A 23015-nucleotide genomic window follows, 5' to 3' on the forward strand; every position below is an offset into this window, starting at 1 on the left:
CAGCTGGTCTTCTGGGGGAAGGGCCTGCTGTGCTGATTGTCAGGTGTGTGCTCCTGGGGGAGATGCCCTGCCCCCTGCCAGGTGCACAGCTCAGTGGGAGCTGTTTACCCCATGAGGTCCCTGTTCCCTGGCGGCCCCCCCTCTGTCTCCAGCACAGGGTGACACCAGGAGGAACACCACCACTGGCAGGTGCACGTCTCCAGCCCTGGAGTCAGCTCCCGCAGTAACTACCTCAGCTCCCAGTCCGCAAGGGCCTGGATGCTCCCAGGGCAGGGGGTGCTGACCTGCACAGCTTGGGGGCGCCCAGCGACAGAAGTGTCCTCACTGTCCTGTACCCTCCCGCCTCCACCTGTCCTGGGGGAGCTCAGGATCCCGGCTGTGTCCCTGGGCGCCCTGGGGTCCGGGGCCTGCGCTCCTGGAATTGTGCTCCTGGCCGGCGGCTCCCGAAGGCAGCAGGGCGCAGCCCCCTCTGCCCGGAGCCCCCGCCTGACCCCCGGCTTCTCCCCGAGGCCCCCCGGGCGCTCCAGCCCTTTACCGAGATCGGCTGCAGGGTGTGGGGCGCTCTCCCCCGGGCGCACCTCCTCTGTTAGTGACCCCAGGAGACCGGAGGCCCCACCGCCCTCCTGCGATCCTGCCCGAGGTCCCCGCTGAGCGCCCGGTCGGGGAAGAATCCGGGGTGGAGTTAAAGCTCCCGCTTCTCCAGGGCTGGGCTCTCCTGTCCGGAGGCTCTACCCACCCCCCGGCCTCGCCTTAGCCCGGCTCCTCGCGGGGCCCCTCCCCCCTTGATTCTTTTTTATTTTATTTTTTTCCACCTTCCTACCTTGTTAGAAGTGAAAACTCTTCCCTCTGTAGCTTCCAGCTGTTCTCTCTTTAAATCTCAGGTCGAATTCGTAGGTGTTCAGGATGGTTTGAAAGTTATCCAGGTAAGTTGGTGGGGCCAGGTGAGGTGAGGACGCTACTCTTCTGCCATCTTGAATAAATAAAATATCGAGAGAGTTATCCTATAATTTTTAGCTACTTAATTATAGGTTAAAACATCTCTAATGATAGACTTCTAGCCCATCACAATTTCAGAATTGATACTTAAAATAATTTAACTTTAAAAAATTAAAAAGCACAGAAATATGTAATTCCTTTTAGATAAAAATCCTCACCAAAAAATTATGGAGTTTTTAGTCATACTTAATTAGATAACTATGCCATTAAATAGATATTTAATAATTCAGAATAATTTATTTCTCCAAATATCCAAAGATAAATAGGCAAAAGTTCTGCATAGTTATTAATAATAAATATAAGAATAGCTTCAGTGAGCCTGAGGAGATCTTTTACTGAAATCATATGCCCTGCCTTTGGAATTGGTTTCTCAGGAAAGAAAAAACAAAGGTTATATGCAATATATTTTTCCACATTCAATATTTCATTACTTTTTTTTTTTTTGCAATTAATGTATACACTTAAAATGCAGGCACATTATGGAAAGGTTAGTTTTATTGATGGAGTGTGATAACGTATAGTTAAATATTTCCCTCAGTCTTAGAGTGGCATCTGTTCTGTTACTAGAGTTAAAAATGAAAACTGAAGAACTTGTGAGAATCTGAATAGGCAGCAATGTGTAAAGCTTTGTAGCCACCTAAAACGAGTAGGATAAGCTAATGATTTAATTTTTCAATAGAACAGACTCTTTAATATGGACCTAGATAGGCACATTTTATATGTGTTCTAGAATATATAAAATTTAATGATAAGTAGCAGTAAAGCAAAATGATACATTTATGAACAAACTGAGCACAAATCTTTTAAGTGCTTATTCTCTTAGGTTTTGTTTTGTTTTTTTAAGCTAATGGGCCATTGAGAATAAATGTCAAAAATATGGAGAAATGTTTATAATCTTTTGTCTCTGCTTTTTTTCATCACTAACAGTTCTCAATCAACCCAACTGTGAGGCTAGTATCTACAAATCAATGGCCTTCTTCACACAGAGGTGAAGTTTTTATTTCTTTTTAATGTGTTGTGTTCCTACATAGTATAGGAAAGAAGATGTGTTGTTAAAAGTGATGAGACATTACAAATTTGCTTCACTTTATGCCATAAAATTAGTATAAGTTCTTTAAAATATTTTTTTTCTGACATGTTTCATATTTTAAAGGGCTTCTCTGCCCCTGAAATCACTTACAGAAGAAAACAATCTCCTGTTTCAACATAGAAAATTCCACTAGATAATTCCTGCCTTTTTACTTTGTAATCTCCTACCTTTCAAGATTTTTTTAAATAGAGTTGAGATTTTAAGAACTTTCATCTATTTTTTTATAGTTTTATTATACAACAGTATTGCTATGAGTTTTCACTTGTATTTTGCAACAATTTTGTTCTGGGAAAAAAAAAGGAAAGTGAGATTATTGTCCAACATGATGAGTATAGTAATTTCTTTTTTTTCCCAAGTGTGGTTATTCCTTTCCTTTTCTTTCCTATCCAATAGCAAAGGCATTTTCTCAATAACAGGAGTGCTGTGGAAGCTACAAAGAATGAGAGAAATATTGAAGCTAGAGATGAATACATTTTGAATTTTGTGAAAATGTGAAAGTCAAATATTAACTAATTCTCTGTCATTACCTATGTCGTTTATTTACATTATTTGTATCTATCATCTTTCAATCTACCTCTCATTGAGCACATACCCTAAATTTGCAGATACTGTCTATTAACAGAAAATTAGCCTAAGTTGGAGAAAAATAAAGCACAGTGGTATAATAATAACACTTTACTGTATCTAATTGCATACTTCTTCAAAAATAGTGGGATTTTTGCTTGTCTTTACATAATATGTATGACTTCTACATCTGCTGTCTTACATTCTAATAGAAAATTTAGAATAGAACTGATTCTTAATACTGATAATTATTAAAAAAAATACTATTCTTCTTTTTGAGGTAGGCAGAATATATATCACACAGAGGAAGAAATTAAATGCATAATTAAAATACAGTTTTAGTAAGTACAAATAGTTCATTTGACCTTGTTACTCCTTTGACTTGCTTTTGTATTGCTTTAATCCTTAGTGCTTAAAGTACAAAGGTCTGCTTTCTTTGGTTATTTCTTTGTTTTTGCTTTTAAGGGGAAGGATCATTTAATGACTTCTTTTTCCTTGAGTTTTTTTGTCAGTTGATAAGGTTAAGACTTTAGTAGATGAGTCACGTTAGGCAGTAACCAAGCAAGACCATTGCTGAAGACATATTGGTTTTAATTAAGTAAAAGCTCATCTCTAGACATTTTGATCCACCAAGTTTTCTAGATCATAAGAATTATCCGTTTACAACTAAGAAGATTTATAAATTGAATAATGTGTTTTATAAATACTATATTGTTTTCATATTATAAGTGTTATGCATATTCACTATAGAAACCTTAGAGAAATACAGGAAATTTTAAAAAGACATTTTTAAAAACTCATAGCCATCAGCTAATGGTACATAGTAGCTAATAGGATTCTAGTGTTTGCCTTACAGTTCTTTGTGTACTATATTTGTGTGTGTGTGTCTGTGTGTGTGTGTATTTGTATGTTTTCACATGTAACAATAAACATATATAATGTATAGTATGAATATATAATGCATTAAACAGTACTGCACCCTTTCCACTTGATATTATATTTTAAATATTTTCTGTATTTTTAAAAGTATTTGACAACAGAATTTTACATTTATGTATAGGATATGTTGAATAAATAGAAAATAGTTGAATTTTTTGGTTGTTAGGTATTTAGGGTTATTTAAAATTTGAGGTTATTATAGTAGAAGATATTTATTCTGATATACTTTGGGAAATATATAGAATTTCTTCTTGCACTCAGGCTCACTTATTTCTGGACTCAACTCAATTAAAACTGTGTGAGGAGATAATATATTACATGGAGTAAATGGCTCTCCCTTCTCCTAAGTCGGGGAGGGCTGGGCTGAACTGATTGGTGTGCCTTTAGCATGGGACATGTGCTTTTGACCAACATCAGACATGTGGCATAGGGGGCTTTCTCATCTCTTCCCATCCGCCATTCATTTTCTTGAATTCAGTTATATTAAGCCTGCTAGGAAGATCTCTGGAGGTTACGAACAGAGAATTACAGAGTGTTAAGAAGTCCAGTAATTTTAAAGGCTACATGTAATATTGCAGTGCCAGAGGTTGTTTGCTTCAAATCACAGAATATAGTGTTTTTTCCTTTTGCACTTTATGACTGACTCTACTTTCCTTCTGTCAGTAATTAGTGCTCTTTTCTTTTGCTCCTTGCCCTACTATCCTTCATAATGTTGGCTCTGTCACTTATTATCTTCCCCTAAACCCATTATTTCTCCTCTATTCCTTATCTTGATTGGTGGTTCAAATGTCTTCCTCCTGTGAAGCTGCTCCCATCACATAGTAAATCACATCCTCTTCCATACGCCTGTAGTATTTCTGTTACGGCAGTGTTGTGGAGAACAATTACGTGTAGGTCTGTACTAAAATATAAATTTATTGAAAAATAAGCACAAAAATGAGTTTGTCATGAAGCTCAATCTGTTAAATAGTAAAATATTTTACTTCAAGATTATGTTTACCTAATATCATTGATGTTATCATGTCATTTATACAATGATGATGTTAGAAGGCAAGTTGATCACATGGCCCTTTCTTAAATTTTGTCTTTTTATGATTGACTGAAGCAGTTATTTTTTTCTTTGTGCCTCTCTCTATGATACAAATTTTCTATCATGAACGTGTATTACTTTTGTAATCAGAAAAACAACAAATGTTGAACATTTTTTTTAAAGATTTTATTTATTTGGGATCCCTGGATGATGCAGCAGTTTGGCTCCTGCCTTTGGCCCAGAGCGCGATCCTGGAGACCCGGGATCGAATCCCACATCGGGCTCCCGGTGCATGGAGCCTGCTTCTTCCTCTGCCTATGTCTCTGTCTCTCTCTCTGTGTGTGTGCGTGACTATCATAAATAAATAAAAATTTTAAAAAAAGATTTTATTTATTTATTCATGAAAGACAGAGAGAGAGAGAGAGAGAGAGAGGCAGAAACAGAGGCAGAGGGAGAAGCAGGCTCCATGCAGGGAGCCCGATGTGGGACTTGATCCTGGGTCTCCAGGATCACACCCTGGACCAAAGGCTCAACCACTGAGCCATCCAGGCATCCCTGAACATTTTTTATGATGTTCTGCTAACATTCTGATGATCTGTAATAAAAATTTATTCCCTAAAAAAAATAGAGTGTAAAATAACTTGTCTTTTTAATTAAAATTTTATTGATTTATAAACTTTAAAGTCTACAAGTTGCAATAACATAGCACTTATTTTAGCAAATGATGTTTATATGTTTACATGTGTGTACGTATTTTTTAAATTCCTATTACCTAATAAAGATAGCTCCATGAAAAGGTTTCACTTAGTAGTTATTATATTTTATTAACTTATTTTAGATATACATATAAAATTACTATATTACTTTTTGGATAAGATATAATATAGGAAACTTGTGGAAAGACAAGATGCTACTTTGTAAGTCAGTGATTTACATGGAAATAAAAACATAAGTGAAATTGGAGCATTTTCCTCCTTTTGGTGCAAATTAATGTATTGTTTCTTATTAATGCTGTAACATCATTTTTAGTATTAGAAACAAATATTACTTTTTGTCTTTTATAATTTCAAATCTCTAGACTCTATTTATTTCTAAATATATAAGTTTGATCCTGTAACTCAAGGGAATTTTATTCAACAAAATATCATTTTCCTGAATTCAACAAACCATCAGATTAACTGATATTAAATAATAGTTTAAAATTCATTTGCCAAGAACAACCAATCACATATTTGGGATGACTTATTTTACCTACAAGTGTTATTTTTTTTAAAACATTTTTTTTAATCTTTATTTATTTATGATAGTCACAGAGAGAGAGAGAGAGGCAGAGACACAGGCAGAGGGAGAAGCAGGCTCCATGCACTGGGAGCCCAATGTGGGACTCGATCCCGGGTCTCCAGGATCGCGCCCTGGGCCAAAGGCAGGCGCCAAACCGCTGCGCCACCCAGGGATCCCTACAAGTGTTATTTTAATTTAACTCTAATTCATTCAATGTATGATCTTAGAGTTCCTTATATCAAGTGTCAAAATATTTTTCTCTTTTTTTTACATGATTTTCTTATATACCCATACAGACAAACTGAGGAGCTTGGAAAAATTTTGTGCTTTAGGATAATAGTAAATGTTATAATGATGATGATGCTAAGTAATTCTCTGAACATTTATTATGTACCAGGCACAATACTTAGTGCTTCCTTCCTTCATTCATTTGTTAAACAAATGTTTATGGGGTGCTTAATATATACCAAAAATAGATGGAAAAAATCGATGAAGTTACTGCCCCTATGAAGCTTGCATTCCAGTGGGGAAAGGCAGACAGTAAGGAAATTAAGACTGAATATATAGAACTGCAGTCAGTAATAAGACCTATGAAAAAAATAGAATAGAATAAGGGAAATAGGGTAGTGATAGAGGAGTGGGATAGGGATGGTCTACTACTTTACATTAGCAAAGGCCTCATTAAAAATGTGACATATATGTAGAGACTTGTAGGATAGGAGGGAGTGGGTCATATAGATATCTGGGTATAAAGTGTTCTAAGAAAAGAAGAAGAAGAAGAAAAAAAAAAAAAAAACCCTTGAAAAGACAGCACTCTAATTTATAAACCTAATTCCTGCTTCTGAGAGAGGGAGTAACACACTCAGCAGGGATTCTGTTTCAGGGTCTTACTCATTTCAAGCCTGAAGTACATTATGTGTTTCTACATTTACTATTATTGAATCTACATGTTCAATATCTTTATTTATGCTTTAAATATTGCCCTCCTGTGCAGCTGCTTTCAGCACAGAATGAGTCACTCCCTCCTATATGCCTCTGAAGTAGATACAGGAATATTTTTCAAGGCATTGATCCACTGATGAGTATTGATCAGTGACAAGGTTTATATTGAAGAAAAATGGCAAAAGTAGTGGCAATTTAGAATCCCAGATTAACACTTAATTTTGAAATTAAAAATTTCAAATATGAAATTCAGATGGGTTCAAGTCTTTAGGCGTAATCAGGCATTTAATCTAAAGTGTGTCACTCATTTAGTGATTACCTAGCTCTATCCCTGGTAAAATGAAAATTAAATATTTATTTATCTATTTGTAAACATATCTGAAACTGAAAGGCAATTAACATTTTAACAGGGTTCATATTTCATGAACTATTACAAAGATTAGGCTACCTTTTTAGAAAGAAAATTGGTCATTGTTAAACTGAAAAGAAAAATAACTAATGTTTTTAGATATTTCTGGGAGTTTGAAGAGTTGTAATAAAGAGAGTTCTAACAATGCAGAATTATATTTAGAAAACATGGGTTAACTATTTTTATTTTACTTTTGCACTGAGCATCCAAGTTCTAATCTGAAGATATGATTTATTCAGTTTGCTTATAACTTTTTTGGAATTAAGTACTGTAAAGGGAAAGTCCTATGATAAAACGTAGCATCTCAGGAGCTGGAGTATATTTAATATTTTTATACAGGATTGATCACTATGCTGTCCAAAGGGAGAATTGTCCTATTGGAGAAAAACTATTCCTACCAAAGAGGTCTTTTGTTTTCACCTGATTCATGGAAGAACATGGGTTTCTCCAAAAGCTTTGTTTAAAAACACATAACTAAAGCATCACCCATTCATGGAAAAAAAAAAATCAGATCACATTGACAATTATTTAATAAGGGTCACCTGGGTGGCTCATTCAGGTCAGCTCAGGTCATGATCTCAGGGTCTTGGGATGGACCCTGGGATTAAGCTTGGGATCCAGCCCCACATTGGGCTTCCTGCTCAGCAGAGAGCCTGCTTCTCCTTCTCCCTCTGCCTCTCCCCCTTCCTCCTTCTCTCTCTCTTTGTTTCAAAATAATAAATAAATCTTTAAAAATTATTTAATCAAACATCTGTTGATAAAACTTCGGGAAAGACTTTGTTTATCAGTTATGATGGAGTAACAGGGATCAAATTTGTTCTGTTGCCTTAACCAACTAAAACTTTGGATAAAATATGTAAAGGAATAGCTTTCAATATTAGACAAGTTATATACAACATAGTGGTCTCTGAGGAAGAACAAATGAGGGAGGCCCTACAATTGCCCCTGTTTTCTGTCTGCAGTTTAGACTGAAGTGCAGAGAGAAGAACTCAAATAGAGCTCATTGGGAGTCCTGCATTAAGGAGATGGAATATTTGGGGAGGCTCAGGTGGCTGGGATTGAGAAGGCATTGCATCTGAGAGGGGAGAACTGTAGGAGAACCCTCAGCCACATGAGAAGTTTCCTTTCAAGTCTCCAGCCCAGTACTAACCAGAACATTTCTATGAGGAAACTATTCAAAATTAGGGAAAGGAATAGGAGGGATGATTCTAAAGTTGCAGACAGGGCTGAAAATACTTACATTTCCCAAAAGTAGCTTCTTATTCCTGGGGGTAATAGGCAGAAGGATATGGCTTGAGTAGGAGAGCTAAATTAGACCTAGATTAAAGGGTGCTATGGTCCTGCCTTAAAAACTTAAAAGGAAATCAAAAGGATTCTCACATTGTTTCCAAGTAATTTAACTGCAAATCACAATAAATTTCAAAGTACTTAAAGGGTTGATCCCTTAAAAAAATCTGACACTTCACTTTTTAATAAAAAATTACCAAGCAGACAAGGAAGCAGGAAACCAGGACGCATACACAATAAGGAGAAAAATAATCACAAATAACAGAATAGTAGAAAAGAACATTAAAAGACCCATTATATTATCCAAATAACCAAGAAGGTAGAGGAAAACATGAGTGTCCTGAGAAATACAAAACACATAAAATAGACCCAATATGAACTTCTAGAAATGAAAAAATACATTGGATAGGCTTAATAGGAGATTAGAGACTACAGAAGAAAAGATTTTAGAACTTGAAGATAAAACTTCAGTAATAAGGACTTTATCTGAAGTGCAAAAGCAGAGTTCCAGTTTAGTATTAAGTGTTAATAAGTACTAGTATTAATAAGACATGGACGTTTATGATTAGCCTGAGTGGGATGACCCAATGTAGTCCAAAGAGACTGAACTGTAGTCTGGACTGGAACAATAGCAATTGCTTAGTTGAATTCTTTACAGCTTTGTCATAACTTTTTGATAAGAATTTGCATCAGGACACTCTCTATACACTATGATGTATACATGATTAGCATCTAGATATCAATATTTGAACAATTAAATTGTTGTACAGGCAAAGCACTTACGTCAAGCATATCTAAATATATATCTTTTTTTCTCCTTTGAAAATGTTTCCAGGAAGGTATGAACCTAATGATAACAAAAAAGATAAATAAATGCACATTGTCTTCCAAAATGTGCTGAGGTATTAAGGAAGATAAACCTAGAAAATAAAATTCAAACTTCTTAAAATAACTGGCTAAATTCCTTCATTTTTAGTCACAGCAGGTTCAGTGTTTAACCTGTAAAGCTAATAAAGACTGGAGACCTCACTCTCTTCTTGACAAGCATTGTTGAGCATTTTTGGTTGCAGTTCAAGCTGAAAAGCATTCCTAATGAGATTTTTTTTTTCTAGCTCATTTTGTTGCAGATGAAGGCTTTTCTTTACTTTGTCCTTAGTTATGGAAAATAAGATCACTAACCTCTTGCTGATCACTAACTGTCGGTGAATGCATCCAAGATTTAATTGTTCAAATAATCCTCCAGCTTTTGCATATCAACTGTCTTTTATACTCTCAAATTGAGTAACCTTTGGATTTTTCTCCCTTACATCAAATTACTTCATTTCATTATTGAGTTCCATAATTCATAATTGATGTTACTAAAAAAAAATAAGCATAAGGGTTCTGGGATCCTGGGTAGCTCAGTAGTTGAGCATCTGCCTTCAGCTCAGGTTGTGATCCTGGGTTCTGAGATCAAGAGTCCAGCATCAGGCTCCCTGCAGGGAACCTGCTTCTCCCTCTGCCTATGCCTCTCTCTCTCTCTGTTTCTCATAAATAAATAAAAAAATAAATAAATAAATAAATATCTTTTTAAAAAAAAATTTAAAAATTTTAAAAAGAGTAAGGGAGCTGAGCTCACTACGGATTCTGATTTCTACGTGGTCATTGGGCATTTAGAATTGTGCTTGTCATATTTCATGGCAATTCTGGAAATTTTAAAAATAAATACACCTAGCATTTGGAGTTTTATGCCATCTCCTTGGAAAATTACTGTTCTGCAAATTAGCAGAGCCAGAAACAAGTCCCTCATCAACCTGATAACACTATCTACATGAGAGTGTTCATGTTCATTTATAGGTGATATCTTTGCTCAATTTTATTTTGAATTCTACTTTCCTCTGGGTCATTTTTATATCAGTTCACAGAAAATCTCAAGACTACTTCTTGTGAAGTTGAGAGGCCCCTATTTATTTGTCTGTTACAGCGTTTACATTTTCCAGAGCACATCTTTCCTCCTAAAGAAAATTTTACATCTATTTAAATGTCTTGTCACCTTTCCCTTGCCAGGCTTACTGACTTTTAAACCTAAGCATTTGGAGCGTACAAATTCAATGATGTGTGCTAAGTTTTCCATCTATTTTAGACAAATTACATCCACCACTTTACCTTTACCTAGCTGCTCAGTACTACCTTTGAAAGAACCCAAGCATATCTGGCAGGTGTTGTATATCTTGGCTGAATCTATGCTTCTTTCCAGCATTGTGAGATGAGTCTATATTAGGATTGGAAAAAAACCAAAGAAATCATATGGAAGAAAGTGTATGTAGCTTTATCACTATACTTTATATTTCAGGATTTTTAAAAAGATTTTATTTATTTTATTAGAGAGAGTGAGAGAGAGAGAGACAGAAAGAGAGAGAAAGAGAGGCAGAGACACAGGCAGAGGGAGAAGCAGGCTCCATGCAGGGAGCCGGACATGGGACTCCATCCCGGGTCTCCAGGATCACGCCCTGGGCCAAAGGTGGTGCTAAACCACTGAGCCACCAGGGCTGCTCTGTATTTCAGTTTTATGCTAGGTAATTTATGAAACTGATAACTCCTGGGTACACAAATGGATGATACGAAGAAAAAAAAATCTAATAATTAACAAACACCTACTTTGTTTCTGGTATTATAACTAGATATATTTACAGTTTCTTACAAATGTAAGTAGGAAGAAGCATCATTAAAACAATGTCTTTTAATATTTTTTAATCTAACATATATAGGCTCCAGAACTTCAAAGTCATTATGAATGACGAGAAACTTTTTTTTCATTTGTTTTTATTGAAGCTTGATTTGCCAACATATAGTATAACACCCAGTGCTCCATCCCATCAAGTGCCCCCCTCAGTGCCTGTCACCCGGTAATCCTAACCGCTTGCCCACCTCCCCTTCCTCAACCCTTTATTCGTTTCCCAGAGTTAGGAGTCTCTCATGATTTGTCTCCCTCTCTAATCTTTCCCCACTCAGTTTCCTCCTTCCCTTATGGTCCCTTTCACTATTTCTTAAATTCCACATATGAGTGAAACGATTGATGATTGTCCTTCTCTGATTGGTTTACTTCACTCAGCATAATGCCCCCCAATTCCATCCATGTTGAAGCAAATGGTTGATATTCATCCTTTCTGATGGCTGAGTAATATTCCATTATGTATATATATATATACCACATCTTCTTTATCCATTCATCTGTTGAAGGAGATTGTGGCTTCTTCCACAGTTTGGCTATTGTGAACATTGCTGCTATAAACATTGAGGTGCAGGTGTCCCAGCATTTCACTACATCAGTATCGTTGGAGTAAATACCAAGTAGTGAAATTGCTGGGTCATAGGACAGCTCTCTTTTTAACTTTTTGAGGAACTCCACACTGTTTTCCAGAGTGGCTGCACCAGTTTGCATTCCCACCAGCAGTGCAAAAGTGTTCCCCCTTCTTCACATTCTCTCATTTCCTGTCTTATTAATTTTCCCCATTCTCACTGGTGTGAGGTGGTATCTCATTGTAGTTTTGATTTGTATTTCCCTGATGGCAAGTGATGTGGAACATTTTCTCATGTGCTTGTTGGCCATGTGTATGTCTTGGTGAAATTTCTGTTCATGTCTTCTGCCCATTTCATGACTGGATTGTTCATTTCTTTACTGTTGAGTTTAATAAGTTCTGTATAGATCTTGGATACTAGCCCTTTATCTGATATGCCATTTGCAAATATCTTCTCCCATTCTCTAGGTGGTCTTATAGTTTTGTTGACTATTTCTTTCACTATGCAGAAGTTTTTTATCCTGATTGAGTCCCAACACTTCATTTTTGCTTTTATTTCCTTTGCCTTCATAGATATATGTTGCAAGAAGTTACTTTGGCCAGTTTCAAAATGGTTGTTGGTGTGTTCTTCTCTAGGATTCTGAGAGATTCTTGTCTCACTTGTAGATCTTTCATCCATTTAGAGTTTACCTTTGTATATCGTGTAAGAGAGTGGTCTAGTTTCATTCTTCTGCACGTGGCTGTCCAATTTTCCCAGAACCGTTTATTGAAGAGACTGTCCTTTTTCCAGTGGATAGTCTTTCCTGCTTTGTTGAATATTAGTTGACCATAGAGTTCAGGGCCCATTTCTGGGTCTCTATGCTGTCCATGGACCTATGTGTCTGTTTCTGTGCCAGTACCATACTAATGATCACAGCTTTTTAATACAGCTTGAAATCCAGCCTTGTGATACCCCTGGCTCTGGTTTTCTTTTTTGATATTTTCTGGCTATTCGGGCTCTTTTCTGACTCCACACAAATCTTAAGATGATTTGTTCCAACTCTGTGAAGAAAGTCCATGGTATTTTGATAGGGATTGCATTGAAAATGTAAATTGCCCTGGGTAACATAGACATTTTCAAAATATTTATTCTTCCAATCCATGAGCATAGAATGTTTTTCCATCTCTTTGTATCTTCCTCAATTTCATTCAGAAGTATTCCCTTAGTTCTTTTTTTTTTTTTTTTTTAGTTTTTAATTTATTTTATGATAGTCATCACAGAGAGAGAGAGAGAGAGAGGCAGAGACACAGGCAGAGGGAGAAGCAGGCTCCATGCACCGGGAGCCCGATGTGGGATTCGATCCTGGGTCTCCAGGATCGCGCCCTGGGCCAAAGACAGGCGCCAAACCGCTGCGCCACCCAGGGATCCTTCCCTTAGTTCTGAGAGTATGGATTCTTTACCTCTTTGGTTAGGTTTATTCCTAGGTATTTTATGTTTTTGGGTGCATTGTAAATGGTATCGACTCCTTAATTTCTCTTTCTTTAGTCTCATTGTTAGTGTATAAAAATGCCACAGATTTCTGGGCATTGATTTTGTATCCTGCCATAGTGCTGCATTGCTGCATGAGTTCTAGGAATCTTGGGGTGGAGTCTTTTGGGTTTTCTATGTACAGTGTCATGTCATCTGCAAAGAAGGAGAGTTTGACTACTTCTTTGCCAATTTGGATGTCTTTTATTTCTTTTTGTTGTCTGATTGCCGAGGCTAGGACTTCTAGTACTATGTTGAATAACAGTATTGGGAGTGGACATCCCTGTTGTGTTCCTGACCTTAGGAGAAAGGCTCTCAGTGTTTCCCCAGTGAGAATGATATTTGCTGTGGGCTTTTCATAGATGGCTTTTAAGATGTCGAGGAATGTTCCCTCTATCTCTACACTCTGAAAAGTTTTGATCAGGAATGGATGCTGTATTTTGTCAAATGCTTTCTCTGCAGCTATTGAGAAGATCATATGGTTATTGTTTATCCTCTTGTTGATATGATCTATCACATTGATTGCTTTACAAGTGTTGAACCAGCCTTGCATCCCGGGGATAAATCCCACTTGGTCATGGTGAATAATCTTTTTAATGTATTGTTGGATCCTATTGGCTAGTATCTTGTTGAGAATTTTTGCATCTGTGTTCTTCAGGGAGATTGGTCTATAATTCTCCTTTTTGGTGGGATCTTTGGTTTTGGAATTAAGGTGATGCTGGCCTTATAAAACAAGTTTGGAAGTATTCCATCCCTTTCTATCCTTTGAAACAGCTTTAGTAGAATAGGTATTATTTCTTCTTTAAACATTTGATAGAATTCCCATGGGAAGCCATCTGGCCCTGGACTTTATTGTCTTGGGAGGTTTTTGATGACTTCTTCAATTCTGTCCCTGTTATTGGCCTGTTCAGGTTTTCTATTTCTTCCTGTTCCAGTTTTGGTAACTTGTGGTTTTCCAGAAATGCATCCATTTCTTCTAGATTGCCTAATTTGTTGATGTAGAGCTGCTCACAATATATTTTTTAACTCATTTGTGTTTCCTTGGTATTGGTTGTGATTTCTCCTCTTTCATTCATAATTTTATTAATCTGAGTCTTTTTTTTTTCTTTTAATAATTCTGGCTAATGTTATCTATCTTATTAATTTTTTCAAAGACCCAGCTCTGATTTTGTTGATCTGTTTTAAATAGAGATCAGTTCTTCTGGTCTCTATGTCATTGAGTTCTTCTTGAATCTATATTATCTCTTTTCTACATGGTGGAGGTTTTACTTGCTGTTCTTTTCCTTTAGGTGCAAGGTTAGCCTGTGTGCTTGGGTTTTTTCCAATTTTTTGAGGGAGGTTTGTATTGCAGCATATTTCTCTCTTAGGATCTCTTTTGCTGTATTCAAAAGATTTTGAACAGTTGTATCTTCATTTTTGTTAGTTTTCATGAATCTTTTAAATTCTCTAATTTTCTGGTTGACCCTTTCATCTTTTAGTAGGATGCTTTTTTAACCTACATGTGTTTGAGTGTCTTCAAAATTTCTTCTTGTGATTGAGTTCTAATTTCAGAGCATTTTGGTCTGACGATATGCAGGGGACAATCTCAATCTTTTGGTGACCTTTGAGACCTGATTTGTGACCCAGTATATGGTTTATTCTGGGGAAAGTTCCATGTGCACTTGAGAAGAATGTGTTTTCAGTTGCATTCAGATGGAAAGTTCTCTCTATATATGTGAAATTTATTTGGTCCAGTTTCTCATTTAAGGCCCTTGTTTCTTTGGTGATGTTCTGATTAGTATATCTGTCACTTGCTGAAAGTAACATGTTGAAGTCTCTTACTGTATTATCTAAGTATGTCTTTACTTTGGTTATTAATTGATATTCTTGGCAGCTTCCACATTAGGGGCATAAATATTCATGATTGTTAGGTCAGACCCTTTAAGTATGATATAGTGTCTCTCTTCATCTCTTACCACAGTCTCTGGTATAAACATTAATTTATCTGATATAAGGATTGCTATCTCAGCTTTCTTTTGAGAACCATTTGAATGGTAAATGGTTTTCCATACCTTCATTTTCAGGCTGTAGGTGTCCTTAGGTCTAAAATGAGTCTCTTGTAGACAGCATATAGTTGTGTCTTGCTTTTTTATCCAGTCCAATACCCTATGTCTTGTGATGGGATCATTTAGCCCACTTACATTCAGAGTAACTAACTATTGAAGGATATGAATTTAGTTTTTGTGGATTGTTTTGGGTTCTTTCTTTTACAGGGTCCCTCTTAATATTTCTGGGAGAGCAGTTTTGATGGTCACATATTCTTTCATCTTCTGCCTCTCCTGAAAGCTCTTTATCTCTTCTTCTGTTCTGAATGACAGCCCTGTTGGATAAAGTATTCCTGGCTGCATGTTCTTCTCATTTATTACCCTGAATATATCCTGCCAGCCCTTTCTGGCCTGCCAGGTCTCTGTGGAGAAGTCTGCTGTGAATCTAATATTTCTCCCCATATGAGTTCAGAATCTCTTGTCTTGCTCTGCTTTAAGAATTTTCTCTTCATCTTTGAAATTTGCAAATTTCGCTATATTAAATGTCAAGGTGTTGAATGGTTTTTGATTTTTGGGAGGTCCTCTATATCTTTTGGATCTGAATGCCTGTTTCTTTCCCCAGATTAGGGAAGTTCTCAGCTATGATTTTTTTCAAACATACTTTATGGTCCTCTCTCTCTCTCAGCCTCTTCTGAAATCCCAATTAGACGTACAATCTTCCTTCTCAAGCTATCATTTATTTCCCTAAGCCTTTCCTCATGGACTCTTGTTTCTCTTTTTTCTCAGCTTCCTTCCTTACCATCAACTTGTCTTCTATGTCACTCATTCTCGCTTTCACCTCATTAACCCTAGCAGTTAGGACATCCAGGTTGGACTGCATATCATTTAATGTATTTTTAATTTTGGCTCGATTAGATCTAAATTCTGCAGTTACAAAGACTGTAGAGTCCTTTATGCTTTCTTCCAGAGCCACCGGTAGCTTTATAATTGTACTTCTGAATTGAATTTCTGATATCATATCAAAATCCAAAAACTGTAACTCTGTGGCAGAAATTACTGCTTCCAGTTCTTCCTTTTGTGGCAAATTCTTCCTTTTATTTATTTTTTCCAGTCCAGAGTGACTGTATGAGTGAGCTGAATCACAAATATCAACCACAACCTAAGTAAAATACACCCTAGATGATTCTGAAGAGGTCAGAGACCAGAAAATAAAAGAAAAAGAACAGAATAAAATAAAACAAAGGATGACTGAAGTGAAAAACAAATTTTAAATAAAGTAGAAAAGATAAAAAGCCAAAAACCAAAAACAAAGAAGAAGAAAAAAATTTTAAAAAAGAAAAAAGAAAAGAGGAAAAAGAGAGAAAAAAGAGGGGGAATGGTGGTGGTGAGGAAGTGGTAATGTACCTGAGTGGTCCTGGAGGGTTATCCTCTTGGTTCTGAGTCTATTTTGTTCTGTATGTTAGAAGATGCACCACCCCAAATTTGTAAACCAGCAATAGTTATATAAAGCCCCAAGATTGTCCACGATAACATAAACAATATGAAAGATGGAAGCAGAATGGGAATGAAGAGAGAGTATATTCTCACACTTGAATCAATGCTTTTCCACTTGGTTCTGGATGTATGTTGGTCGTGTTTTAGAAGGTGCTAACTTCCACCAATGTAAAACAAAATGAAGCAGAAAAAAACAAAAAACAAAAACAAAAACCCGTATCTTGTATATCTCCCAAAATTAAATTACATACGTTGAAGGGAATCTAGAAGTGAAAAATATACTTAGACATGTAATTGTAGAAATACGAAAGTCAAAAAGGAAAAAACTTAAAAATGAAGAGCTGGTAAAATATTGTAATTAATATGGGAAAAGAAACACAATATTGGAAAATTTTAGTCTGATAGAAAAACGAGTTGTAATGGAAAAAGGAAAAAAAAAAAGGAGTTTTTTTACCCTTTTTTTACCCTCTAGTTTTTTCTACCCTTTTTTTACCCATTTTTACCCTCTAGTTCAATATACTATTTTCCCTCAGTCATGGAGCTTTCCAGCGCTACTGGGTCAAGAACTTGAGCTTCCCCTGTCCTTCCAGCTGGTCTTCTCAGGGAGGGTCTGCTGTGCTGATTCTCAGGTGTGTGAAGCTGGGGAAGCTGCCCCAACCCCTGCCGGTCCAGGGCTCAGTAGGAGCTGTTTACCCCATGAGGCCTCTGTTCCCTGCTGGCCCCACCTCTCCCAGGCACACAGTGAAACAAGGAGGAACAACAATGGCGGTGGCCAGATTTCCAGCTCTGGAATCAGCTCCCTATGAGTAACTAACTGTAGTCTCCCAGTCCACACTGGCCTAGATTCTCCTGGGGGCAGGCACAGGTGTGCTGATCTGCACAGCTTGCGGGCACCCAGTGACAAGAGTTCTTGCTTTCCTGTGCCCTCCCCAGTTCTGTCTGTCCCAGGGGGAATGCAGGATCTTCGGCTTTGTCTGCTTAGGTGCCCTGGGACCCAAGGTCCTGTGCCTCTGGATCTGCACTCCCAGGGTCCACCTCTCCTGAATGGAACAGGGTATAGCCACCTCTGTCTGAAGCCTGTCCACCTAATTGATTGCCTTCTCCCAAATGCCCCAGATGCCTGCGGAGCTCCAGCCCTTTACCCATATTGGACCGTAGTTTGCAGTGAGCTTTCCCCCTGGTGCCCCTCTTCTTATAGTGACTCCACGAATCTTGAGGCTTCACTTCCCCTCCTGCAATTCTGGCCTATTTTCCTGCTAAGCACTTTTCTGTCAAGGAAAACTCCAATGAGGATTTTTAGAATTCACGCTCCTCCAGGGCTGGGCTTTCCTGACCCTGAGGCTTTCACCAGTCTGCTTTAGCCGGGCTGCTAGTGGTTCCCCTCCCCTGCTTTATTCTTCTTTTCTTCTTCTTCTCTTCTTCTTCTTCTTCTTCTTCTTCTTCTTCTTCTTCTTCTTCTTCTTTCTTCTTTTCTTCTTCTTCTTTTTTCTTCTAATTCTTCTATTTTTTTTCCACCTTCCTATCTTGGCAAAAGTGAAAACCCTTCTCTCTGTAGTGTTCTGACTGTTCTCTCTTTAAATCTTAAAATCTCAGGTCAAATTTGTAAGTGTTCAGGATGTTTTGAAAGTTATCTAGGTAAGTTTATGTGGCCAGGTGAGTTGAGGACCCCCTACCCTTCCACCATTTTGACCCTCCTCCCCAGAAACTATTTTATGATTTTATTTATTTATTCATGAGAGATACACTCAGAGAGAGGCACAGACAAAGGTAGAAGGAGAAGCAGGCTCCCTGTGGGGAGGCTGATGCAGGACTCAATCCCAGGATCTCAAGATATGACCTGAGCCAAAGGCAGACATTCAACCACTGAGCCACCCAGGTGCCCCTCCCCCCCCCCACAAGAAACTATTTTTAATAGTGTTTGTAATAGTTTCCTATTGCCTTTATAACAAAATACCACAAATGTGGTGGCTTAATCCATACACATTTTTTTTCTTTTACAGTGAGAATTCTGGAGGTGAGAAGTTCAAAATTCATTGGGCCAAAACCAAGGTGTTGCTAGGCTGTACTCTATGAGGCTCTAAGGAAAGGATCTCTTCCTTTGCTTCTCTAGCTTCTGGAGCAGCATTCCTTGTATTCCTTGGCTGGTGGGCCTTTCTTCCATCTTTAAAACTAGCAAAATCTCATCTTGCATCAGTAGCCACATTGTCTTCTGTCTTTGTAGCCAAGTTTCCCTCTGACTCCTGTTATAACAGACAATTATATTTGACACCCAATAAGATTATCCAGAATAATCTTAAAATCTTTAATTTAATATCTTTAAAGTCCTTTTTGTCAAAAAAGTGAACACTCACAGGTTTCAGGGATTAGGACCTGGAGGTTTTTGGGGTCACTTTCAGCCCATCACAGAGTCTGAAGCAGTTCCTTATTTAAGGATTTTAATTTATTTTGTAATGAAGCCATTTATTGTGAATGATTATTTTTGCACTAGGAAATAAACAATGCAGTTTATTAAAGAGTTCATCTAAACATATTTAGGTATGTCCAACTATCAACATTAAACTAAGGCGTTGTCTGTCATGTTCCTTTCAAAGTCTACTCTCTGAAAACTAATGAAATCTAAGCCAGTATAAACACAGAAAATGCCCTGTTCTAATCCTCTCCTTTCAGCATCTTAGTTTGAATTGTCCAGCATCCTATTTGCTGCCAGAGACCATTGCAGTTGAAGTTATCTTTATCTGTTTAAGTCTTAACTTAAAGAATATTTGCAAATGGTTTTATTTTTGCCACCTATTTTCTTCTTAAATGTAAAATATAAGTGCTAGGTTGTGTATTTTATATTCAAAAGAAGCTAAAAGGTTTATATCACACACACACAAGTTTGAGCACGATAAAAATTAGTTCAGAGAAAGTGGGAAAATGTTTTAAGTGAAAATAACAACATGAGTAGAGGAGAGAGTTTGTGTTTCACCTACTATGAGATTTGACTTCCTACAAACTGAACAGTGTCCTTTCATGTTCCCTTAATACTTATTGTGCTGGGATCACTTACTTTATTTTCAGCCAGACTGAAGGGCAGCACTGTGGCGTTTCCTTGAAGCTTAAACTTCTAGTGCTATGTCTGGAATATAACTGCAGAACAAATATTTAAAGCAAATTGGATTGGACTATAATAGGATGTGAAATATGAATTTGATCAGAGCAAAAAATGCATGTATATCTAAGAATTTGAGTGGAAGCATATAAGTAGATAAATGGGTCACATTACTGAGATCCTTTTCAAACCAAGAGGGAAAACTGATCTGCAAACTACATTAAGTTTGAATAGTAAAGGGAAGTTCATAGAGTCTTTAATTCTGACCTAAGATAATGAGAGTCTGATTCATGGTTAAATCAGTGAATGTGAAGGAAAAGAGAAAAACACAGGTGGGTTGAAGAAAGAAGAAAAATTTCAAAGGAAAATGGCTAGGATAATATTGCCAACTTTATCTTTTAATGTATTTACCTGCAAGCTTGTTATGCATTTTTAAAACTCTTAATTATTCAGCTTGGAAGCAATATTCATAATTGTGTCTTCTTTGTTTTTGAAGTTGAAGATTTTTCCAGATTTTTAAGTTATCATTCTAAAAATTGAATCTTAAAATCATATTTCACCATTTCATGCAATATTTCCATCATTTTATTCATTCCAAGTATAATGATTTCAAGCTAGTATGTGCAAGTCACCATTCAGCCATTCTTTCTATATTTATAAATTATAGCTCTAATATGATTTCCCAATGTTGTTTCAGGAATATTTAATTTGGTCAGGAATCAGATTTACTCAAATACTAATATAGACATTTCTACTGTGTCCAATAAATGTTATTTCATTTGCTTATATGAATAAATAAAAATTTCCATTACTATTAACCTTACTTTGTGAAAATATAATTTTATTAATTTAATCCTTTCTTGGTCCAAATCATTTATTTTTGTCATACATCTGTATTACAATCCCTGTACTAAAAATAAAATAGAAGATGAATTATTTAATTATTTAATTCAAGAAATATTTGTTGTGTACCTAGTATACTCATAGTACTAAAAACAGCACATAATCCACGTATTTTAGAGCTTTACTCTTAGCCTATTTTATTTTATTTTTTCAATCTTAACTCCAGTTAGTTAACATACAGTATTATATTGGTTTCAGGGGTAAAATGTAGTGATTCAACACTTCTATACATTACTCAGTGCTCATCATAAGTATACTCTTTAATCCCGTCACCTCTCTCACCTATACCCACACCCACAACCCCTATTATAGTCCAATTCCACTCTGGCAATGGGCAATTTGTTCTCCAGAGGTAGGACCCCATTTCTTGGCTTGTTTCTCTTTTTGTTGAGGCCTTTATTCCAATTTTTAAACTTTTCAAATATACATCTTCCCAAAGACTGACTTCCCAAAGACTAATATGTCTCCCACCTCTATCCTGACACACCTAAATATTGCTATTATTTCTTTAGTCTACTGTAAACAAATCACATGACTAAATAGGCTGATAACCAGAGACTGGAGATCAAAATCTGGGAATACCTGGAGAAGAAAGGAACTCAGGTCAGGGACTGGAAACATTACTTTAAAACTATCAAGGAGCTGAGAGCTAAGATCTTTATAAAATCTGTGGACAATGCCTGCGTCATTCTGCAGATTGGCAATGCTCTTCTCCCTGCTGATGACTTCAGAGTCAAGTATGAGACAGAGCTGGCCATGTGCCAGTCTGTAAAGAGTGACATCCATGGATTACACAGGGTTGTTGATGACACCAATTGTCATTTGGCTGCAGCTGGACATTTGGAAATTGAGACGCTCAAAAAAGAGCTTCTTTTCATAAAGAACCGCAAGGAGAAATTAAGAGGTCTACAAAAACAGATTGTACAAATCTGGGTTGACCCTGGAGTTGTATGTCCCAAATCTTAGGAGCTCAGAAAGATCATGACAGACAGGCAGGCCTAGTACCACAAGATGGCTTAGAAGAACCCAGAAGAGCTGGACAAGTACTGATCCCAGATGACTGAGGAGAGCAACACTTATGGTCACAGTGTATGCCACTGAAATAGGAGGAGCTGAAATGATGCTCAGTGAGCTGAGATGTATGGCTCAGTCCTTGGAGACTCACTGGGACTCCATGAGAAATCTGAATGCCAGCTTGGAGAACAACCTGAGGAAGATGGAAGCCTGCTATACCATGCAGATGGAGCAGCTCAGCAGGATCCTACTACACTGGAGTTGGAGCTGTCCCAGATTTGGGCAGAAGGGTAGCACCAGACCCATGTATAGGAGGCCTTGATGAAGATCAGGGTCAACTGGAGGCTGAGATTGCCACCTACCACTGCCTGCTAGTAGTAAATGGAGAGGACTTCAACGTTGGTGATCCTGGACAAATGCAACTCCGTGAAAACCATCCAAAAGACCACAACTTGCAAAATTGTGGAAGGCAAAGTTTCTGAAACCAATAACATGAAAGTTTTGAGGCTTTGAAGCAGCAGAAGCAGGATATTCTTTTGAGAAGCAGGAGGCCAATAAAAAGTTAAGAAGTAAAAACAAAAGAAAGATATGGGGGAAAGTTGACTGTGTTAGTAAAATTTTCTTCAGAGATAATATAATTGTAAACTTCAATCTAGTTATGCCCTAATTGTCATGAATTCTAAAGTAATACAAATCCTGAATAAATGAGATTTTACTCCATAATTGAAAGAGAATTACTTTAACTGACCTAGTTTCTTCTTTATAAGACAATTTAAATCCTTTTTTATTCATAACATTTTATTGAAATACAAGTCATCATATTCTGTGTATGTGAAATATTGAAATCATTTTTTGAAAATTGACATTTTGTTTTTGCTAAACATCTATAAAAAGGAAAATATTAAGATACATTAGGAATAGGTTATTTGATGAAAGGTAAGTAGTAAATTTTATTAGTAATCCAAGAAGTGAGGATGATTTCTTTTTCATTTTGGTCATATATGTTCTCCTGACATTTACATTTCTATTTAGGTTTAACATTAATCATTAGAATTAACTTTAAAAATAAGTAAAGCTTGTTATTTTAAATAATGGGCTTAATTATATAACTGAAAGGGAACAAATCAGTTTACTTGAGAGGTGCAATAATGTTTCAGAAACATCAC

At 36.9% G+C, this 23015-nt stretch overlaps 1 pseudogene; it reads left to right on the top strand.

The window, feature by feature from the left end:
- The window catches only part of LOC121492682, a 106211-nt pseudogene extending 83849 nt beyond the window's left edge, over positions 1 to 22362 (top strand).
- Positions 22363 to 23015: the final 653 nt, after the last annotated feature.

Source organism: Vulpes lagopus, chromosome 6 (genome assembly GCF_018345385.1).
Source record: "Vulpes lagopus strain Blue_001 chromosome 6, ASM1834538v1, whole genome shotgun sequence".
In the NCBI taxonomy this organism is placed as follows: Eukaryota; Metazoa; Chordata; class Mammalia; order Carnivora; family Canidae; genus Vulpes; species Vulpes lagopus.